Source organism: Onychomys torridus, chromosome 6 (genome assembly GCF_903995425.1).
Source record: "Onychomys torridus chromosome 6, mOncTor1.1, whole genome shotgun sequence".
In the NCBI taxonomy this organism is placed as follows: domain Eukaryota; kingdom Metazoa; phylum Chordata; class Mammalia; order Rodentia; family Cricetidae; genus Onychomys; species Onychomys torridus.
In genome coordinates this window covers 132,343,047-132,350,490 of record NC_050448.1, presented here as the reverse complement: position 1 = coordinate 132,350,490, position 7,444 = coordinate 132,343,047, and positions in this window count along the sequence as shown.

The following is a 7,444-nucleotide window of genomic DNA, read 5'->3' as shown; positions in this document are numbered from 1 at the left end:
TCTACTGAGACCAGTGGGATACAATGGAGAAAATACAACATTATAGTGTGTTGATCTGCCCCTAAGGAGACTTTAGATGTTACATTTTTGTTGTATTATTAAGATTGTGTTGTGGTGGTATTGTGTTCCCTGAAATATTGTGCACTCTAATAAACTTATCTGGGGTCAGAGAACAGGATGACCACAATATTAAACATAGAGGATAGGCAGTGGTAGCACATACCTTTAATCTAGCATTCCAGAGGCAGAGATTTACCTGGATCTCTGTGTTCAAGGATACAACCAAGCATGGTGACTCACGCCTTTAATCCCAGGGAATGATAGCACAAAAAGCAGAAAGATACATAAAGCCTGGAGACTAGAAATTAGAAGCACTTGGCTGGTTAAGCTTATAGGCTTTGGAGCAGCACAGTTCAGCTGAGATTCATTCTGGATGAGGACTCAGAGGCTTCCAGCCTGAGGAAACAGGATCAGCTGAGGAACTAGCAAGGTGAAGTAGCTGTGGTTTATTCTGCTTCTCTGATCTTCCAGCATTCACCTCAATACCTGGCTCCAGGTTTGATTTTATTAATAAGACCTGTTAAGATTCCTGCTACAGTTTTATGCCTAGGGATTGAATTAAATAACATTTTTGAAGGTTGTATTTTTGAACTTTGAATATTCCCCACTTATATAATCCCAGAACAGAATAAGATTGGAGAAAATATATTTAAAGTACCAGTTATAATTAAACAGAGGCATGTGTTCATAGAACAGCAGTATTTATGAGAAAACAGACATTTTATTAATTACATTCACAAAACACTAAGCACTGATTCTGAATCTGTCTTGATGTCCTTAACAAACTACTCAGTTTTTGTGGCAATATAGGTGGTAACATCATGTAGTAAACACAGATACAGAAATGAAGAATAAAGGTAGAAAAATTAGAAAGGAAATGGAATGAGAATAGCTAACCACTCAGCTTCAGTTGTGTCCTTCACCACCCATGTAGTGACAGTAAGGTGTTGTTTGCATGGATTTGCAGTTCAGCCTCCAGAAGGAAGGTAATGCAAAGAGTCTGGGTGTGAGACATGAATGATCCCATCCTCATCTGCCTGGTGGAGTTTTGCTCACTTTGACTTCTTTTATGCTATAGATTTATTCTGTGATGAATTTATGCATGTATGTAATACATTGTGGTCACATTCATTCCTTTATCTTCTCTTTTCCTCTCCCACCCCAGTACCCCTCCCCATTTCTTCCCTACAAGTCCGAATACCCCTGTCATGTCTTTTGGCTTTGTTCTGCATTTGCATTGTGACCACGTTTTAGTTAAACCAGTGGCATGAATGACAGACAATAGCCTTCTCTCCTCATCTGCTCTGCCATTGGTTGCTCTGGGCAAGGTGATTGAATGTTTTGGATCCAATCTTATGGACACCCTATGTAGGAAACTGCAGCTACTGTAAAAACATGAGTGCCATGGCCATGTCATGTACAGAAGACAGAATTTTACAAACCTCTTCCCTATTGTTTATTTTTTCTTTGTTTGTTTGTTTCCTGGACCTTTTCTCATCCTTCTTCTACAAAGTTCTCTGAGATTTGAAGGGAATTCTATGGGCCAAGGCTAATCATTCAACAATCCTTGCTATTAGCACTTTGGTCAGAGTTGAGTTTCTCTGATGAACATTGGACATTTCAAATAGAAATTTCCTTGATCAGGGCAGATGCCAGTGTGGATAAAAACATAAAGATTTAAAAAACAGTTTGGCAACACATCCATTTAGCAAAACAAAACCACTTGCAACTCTTACTCAAGCTTGCTCTCACCTTCCTGTTGCTACCTATTAATTCTTTACCAATTTTACCACTGGACTCTTTCTCTAAGATCATCAGTAGAGAATAGCTTACATAACGCTCACAAGATTTGGACAGAAAGTAAGTTTCAGGCATTTTACAAGGCAGCATGAAAGTGGCTTTAATTAAAATCCTGGAGGAAATGTAGAGTTTCATAAGCCATTAAAATGTATAAGACTATGTGGTAAGTAAAAGAGATATCATGCCATAATTTTAAGTATCTGTAGACAACGAAAGAAGATGAGTTTACTAGAGAATAGTAGGTACATTGTATATGATTTCTTCAACTGTAGTACTTAGTTTATCATGTAAGAAAGTATATTTAATTAGGAACTTCAATGAATATATCATTGTTAGATTGTTATATAAATTTTTTGTAATGATGATTGTGATGTTGTGGCTCATTAGAAGTTGCAATTGGTTATAAGCAGATAATGAAATAATTCTAAATGATGTATATTTAACTTCCACTATTATAATTGAGCCCACCCTGGCAAACAGAACAGACCCAAAAGACTATGATGTTGAAATCTTCATTTTATTATATATCAACTACTAGGTAATTTCTTTGCTCATATTCAGACATTTACTTCTTAAATAGTTTCTCATATATCTTGCATATTCTGGTCATATTACTATTATTAATTTATATTTATTGTTATTATAAATCAATTTGTATATTTCTCAAAAAAATTAATAAAATAGAACTACCATATGACCAAGCTATTCCACTCCTGGGCACATAGCCTGAGAACTTCATACCCTATCATATAGATATTTGTATCCCCAGGTATATTGCTGCTCTATTCATTGTAGTAAAGAATTGGAATCAATATCGCTATCCATCAACATATAAACATATAATGAGTATATATGATAAATAGTATTCTTTTGTGTAAACAATTTTCAGGAAATGGATAGACTTAGAACACATAATATTAAGTGAGATCTTATAAACTCAGAAAGAAAGAAAAATGATCTCCCTAATGTGCTGAACCTAACCAATAATATATGTTCATTTGTATTATATCCCATACCCAATGTGAATGTGTGTGTGTGTGTGTGTGTGTGTGTGTATATATACATATATATATATATATATATATATATATATATATATATATATATATATATAATGTACAGTATAACATATAGAAAAGAGAATAAGAAAAGTTCAATATTAGTTAGGAAGGACAAAATTGCAGGCAACATACACATGTTATGAAGAAGAGTATTAAGCAAATTGTTTACCTTGTTCTCTTTGATGATTTTTCATTTTGGGTGGTGGATAGATTCATAAAAATGTATTTGATAGTCAAAGTGTAAAATCCACAGCTTCAGAATAGGTATTCTAACTGTATAGAAATTAGTTGAGAAGTATAAACTAGATCTGATGAATTTCATTGTGATTTCTTTTTGCAAGAACTTTAGAATAAAGTTTATTTTAAAAATTATATAAGACAGCTCTAAAATAATTTCCAGTCTCTAACTTTTTAGATTCCACTCAGTTAGTTTTATGGGTGATGAGGTGTTTCTTTATTTGACAAACTCAGTTATTATTTCTACAATTCATTTCCCATATCCTATATTGACTTGCTTTTTTTCATTCAGATAATTGTATCTATTCTCCTTGAGTTCATTAGGGAGTTTGTGTTCTCTTCAGTTTTGCTCAGTGTTTTTATGATCACCCTTTTGAATTCTTTGTCTAGAATTTAATCCCGTTCTCTTTCATTGTCATCCATCACCACTGCTTTAGTAAATTGCAAAGAGGTTATATCATCTTGGTTTCCTATGTTTCCTGCCTTTCTGCATTGTGTTTCTCTATGGAGTACTTGACCTCCATCAGTTTTGCTGTTGTTAATCACCATTATTATTTCAATTGCCAGCCCAAACCCCTAGAGATCACTTTTGATTAAGTTTCAGGTTTCCCTTCCAAAAGTAATTTAAATTGATTTCTGTGCTTCCACATCTTACTTTACCTTTGCAGGCATTCCTGTCTACAAAATACAAAAATATTCAAATGTTAGGTCTGTTCAGTTTCCCAATTAAATTCTCCTAGATGCCCATTCTAACCCAATAAATGCCCGATTTCTGCTTCTTCTTACCAAAAAGTTCCTTCTCAAGGTACTTATGAGGGCTACTAGAATATACTTGATTAGAATTGGCTCAATGTCTTTAGAAAACATCTTCATCAACCCCAGTGCTCTACACCTAGTCTCCTTGCTATGTTTGGACCCAACCTCCTGGCTCAAGGCCTTTATACCCATTTCTTCTTCCTGATCTGCTCTTCTCAGTGGTCTTGTTATTTGTGTGACTTAACCATTGTTTCTTTCTATTATCTTTCAAACTCTACCTTTCCAATAGCTTTTCCAGGAATCATAAATCACACCATAATGAAGATCATTATACATCATTGATGAGAATTTAAGCAAAAATTTAAACTATGTACCATGTATTAAAGTACATAATAAGAATCAGTATTTTATAACAATTTTTTATAACTGTTATTGGTAAGAAACTTTCCTTATGTCTCTCCTGTATGTCTAGGACAGTGAAAACTGGTAACTTCTTTTCTAGGACAACTATCAGCCCTATACTGACGACATCCTTTATCTGTTCCCCTACATTTGACTATTCTCCAAATTTCTTATATCACACATTTTCTATTGCCTCTTGCTCTTCCTTCAAAGTGTGTGTAAGTTCTGTGTGCCTGGACTCCTCTGTGTTTAGTTACAGCCATGGTACCTGAAACATCAGCATAAAAGTGTGGTAAATGTTTGTTGACTGAACAGCTTTCTTTGCTCACTCTGTGAAGTCTGTTACAGTGGCATCACCCCATCTCAGTTGCTTCAATTGCTACTCCACGATATTTTGAGAAATTCGAATATCTGCTTTCTCTGTATTAAACACAACACCTGCCCCAGAATGTTAGGTCCCATTCAGCTTCAATCCATGTTCATGCCAGAGTGCGCCCACGCCTCATCTGCAGTGCACTGGCCATGTTGTAAGTGTTCCACAGATCCACCATGACAGCACATTATCTCCCTACATTGCTCTCTCTGCATCCTGTCTTTAAGCAGTGTCTTCCCAAGTAGGTAAGTGTAGCATGAATCGTAAATGGTCTTATTAATAAAATCAAACCTGGAGCCAAGTATTGGGGTGAATGCTGGAAGATCAGAAAGGCAGAACAAGTCACAGCCACCTCACTTTGCCAGTTCATCAGCTGATCCTGTTTCCTCAGACTGGAAGCCTCTGTGTCCTCATCTGAAGGGGTCTCAGCTGAACTGCTGCTCAAAAGCCTAAAGGCATAACCAGTTCTAGTTCCTTGTCCTCATGCCTTAAATATCTTTCTGTTTCCTGCCATCACTCCCTGGGATTAAAGGCGTGAGTCACCATGCCTGGCTGTTTCCAGTGTGGCTTTAAACTCACAGAGATCTGGATGGATCTCTGCCTCCCAAGTGATAGGATTAAAGGAGTGAGTGCCACCATTTTCTGGCCTCTGTGTCTAGTGGCTGTTCTGTTCTCTGACCCAGATAAGTTTATTAGAGTGCACAGTATTTTGGGGAGCACAACACCACCACAGGTAAGTCCTCACTCACAGTGAATCAAGTGAGTGAGACTGGTAATTGTAGCTAGAGTTTTCTCTCCAGGTCCCACCAAGCTCCAGCAGTGTGACAGCCCACTGATAAAATAATCACACAGAGACTTATATTGCTTACAAACTGTATGGCCATGGCAGGCTTCTTGCTAACTATTCTTATATCTTAAATCAACCCATTTCTATTAATCTATAAGTTGCCATGTGGCTCATGGCTTACCAGTATCTTAACATCTCATGGTGGTGGTTGGTAGTGTCGCTCTGCCTCAGCCTTCCACTTCCCAGAATTCTCCTCTCTGCTTGTCCCACCTATACTTCCTGCCTGGCTACTGGCCAATCAGTGATTTCTTTATTAACCAATCAGAGCAACACATTTGACATACAGAACATCTCACAGCAGATAATAATTGAAAGAGGACCAAGTATAGGAAAAGTTTGTTCTGCAATGCTGTGGGATGTTCTGTATGTCAAATGTGTTGCTCTGATTGGTTAAAATAAATAAAGTGCTAATTGTCCAGTAGCCAGGCAGGAAGGATAGGGTAGGTGGGACAAGGAGGAGGAGAAATGTGGGAGGTGGAAGGCTGGGTAGAGAGATACTGCCAGCCACCGCCATGACAAGAAAGATGTAAGGTACTGGTAAGCCACAAGCCATGTGGCAAAGTATAGATTAATAAAAATGGGTTAATTTAAGATAAAAGAAGTAGATAACAAGAAGCCTGCCACAGCAACACAGTTTGTAAACAATATAAGTCTCTGCATGCTTACTTGGTTGGGTCCGAATGACTGTGGGACTGGTGGGTGAGAGAGGTTTGTCCTGACTGTGGGCCAGGCAGGAAAACTCCAGCTACACTGCAACATTAAAATAAATTGACCATTTGCTAGAGGATTTTTCATAGACTTTTTTTTATCTTAAAATTCTCAAGGAGGCTGCACCTGGGATATAAAATGAATAGATGAATAGAAAATATTTTTTAAAAAGAAATAGAAAAATAGACTTCAAAAAAATTCTCAAAAGTTTTGGGGTACATTATCTATAAACAAATGATTAAAATGTGTATAAAATCCACTGGTTTGGGGTGTTACTATCTCACATGCATTTTTCTTTGTATTCCTAGGTGTAGAATGTAATTTGGTTAATGGTGTTAATTTGAATGAGTCTTCACTCATTAATTTAAAAGTCGTTAAATAAGAGTATTATTCCATAATCATGAGTTGGTATAAACCATCATTTCAAGGTTCAGGGTTCAATGAGGAAGAGGAGGTTGAAAGTTTGTAAGAGCCAAAAGTTGTGTATGACTATAATGAAACTGTTTTCTATACACAGCAGGGAGGTTTCACTATGAACCTACAGTGGTAGTGACATTGTGCAAAAGACCTGAGTGAGCTTAAGCCTGACAAATACTAGCATGGAGAAGAGAAATGGATATGAAGTCTCACCCCTAACTGAGGAGCTATTGGTAATGAATGGCTGCTGGGAGATGGAAAGTCAGTTTTCTTTAAAGATGTGGCCCCTGGTAGTTCTATTAAACTCCAATGAGTATGTAGGCAATACATACTTGATAAATTCAAAAATTAAAAAATATAAAAGAACAATACAAGCAATTGAGTGTGGAGAGATGGTAACATGGATCTGTGAGGAATTAGAGGAAAAGGGGCAGATCAAAATGCATCACATGAAATTCTTAAAGAAGATATAAAATAATATAAATAAATGAATAAAATGCTAAACTGCTATATAAAAATCTAACAGCATCACTTGCTAAGTTATGTTTGAAAGATTTTCTTTCTAGTTTCTAGGTTCTATCTGTAGAGCAGAGTCAGTTGCTGGGAGAGTTTTGCAAATTTTTCATTTATGATTTGTTTGAAATTGCTTACTCAATGTAAGGAAAAGAAACACACTCATTTATCAATCAAAGTTTATGAACAGAGTATACTGACCTATATTTAACTTCAAATATGAATAAATTTATACTACAAAGTAAGAGTATTGAAATGACAATTATTTGT